This window comes from Pongo pygmaeus, chromosome 23 (genome assembly GCF_028885625.2).
Source record: "Pongo pygmaeus isolate AG05252 chromosome 23, NHGRI_mPonPyg2-v2.0_pri, whole genome shotgun sequence".
Classification (NCBI taxonomy): domain Eukaryota; kingdom Metazoa; phylum Chordata; class Mammalia; order Primates; family Hominidae; genus Pongo; species Pongo pygmaeus.
In genome coordinates, this window is record NC_085931.1 from 1406512 (window position 1) to 1407795 (window position 1284).

Consider the following 1284-nt stretch of genomic DNA (forward strand, 5'->3'; position numbering starts at 1 on the left):
GCATCATCCTGCAGACTGACAATGATCTTTTTGCTGCTGATGACTTTAAAGTGTAAGACAGAGCAGGCCATATTCCTGTTTGTGGAGAGAGACATTACTGATAACACCAGTGTCACTCAGCCTCTGCTGGAGACAGAGATGGAGGCCCTCAAGGAAGAGCTGCTCTTCATGAAGAACCATGAGGAGGAAGTTAAAGGTCTAAAATCCCTGATTTCCAGCTTTTGATTGACCATGGAGGTAGATGTCCCCAAGTCTCAGGACCTTGGCAAGATCATGGCAGGCATCCGGGCCCAATATGACGAGATGGCTGAGAACAACTGAGAGGAGCTGGACAAGTACTGGTACCAGCAGACTGAGGAGAGCATCACAGTAGTCAACAAGCAGTCCGCTGAGATCAGAGCTGCTGAGAGGATGCTCAGGGAGCTGAGATCTACAGTCCAGTCCTTGGATATAGACCTGGACTCAGTGACATATCTGAAGGCCAGCTTGGAGAGCAGCCTGAGGGAGGTAGATGCAGATGGAGCAGCTCAACACGATCCTGCTGCACCTGGAGTCAGAGCTGGCCCAAACACGGGAAGAGGGACACCAGGCCCAAGAGCACGAGTACCTGTGGAACATCAAGGTCGAGCTGGAGGCTGAGATTGCTACCTACTGCTGCCTGCTAGAAGATGGGGAGGACTTGAATCTCCTTGATGCTCTGGACAGCAGTAAATACCTTCAAGCCATCCAAAAGAAAAGCCCTCGCCGGATAGTGGACGGCAAAGTGGTGTCTGAGACCAACAACACAGACGTTTTGTGGTGCTGAGCCAGCAGAAGCAATGTCCCTTTGGGGAGCAGGAGGCCAGTAAAAAGTTCAGAGGTCAAAAAAATTACCTTCAAATCACAGAAGTGTTTTCTTCACACAAAAGTAATATAGATTCATTAATACATAGAAGTGTAAATTAGGACAATTTCCACAACTACTAACCAAGAGAGGATTAAAAAAATAATTGACCACCAAGTAATAAAACAAATACACAAGTCATAAAGTATGAGTAATGTTTATGCAGGCAAATGAACAGAGAATTATATCAGCAACAGACATAGTTGATTCATATTTGACTTATTTTCTACACTCCTTGAAACTGTACACAGTTGAATATAATCATACAAAATTATAATATATAGGCAGAATCTAAAAACTCAATTAAATGACGTAAGGCAGCCTTTCTAACAAGGAAATAAAAGAATAAAAAATATTACAAAATAAAATTAAATAAACATTAACTTGTGAAATACCGAATA

General features: G+C 43.2%; 1 pseudogene; it reads left to right on the forward strand.

Annotated features, from left to right (window-relative positions):
* The first annotated feature begins 231 nt into the window (after positions 1–231).
* LOC134739359 (keratin, type I cytoskeletal 18-like) lies at positions 232–805 on the forward strand (annotated as a pseudogene).
* The last annotated feature ends 479 nt before the right edge of the window (positions 806–1284 follow it).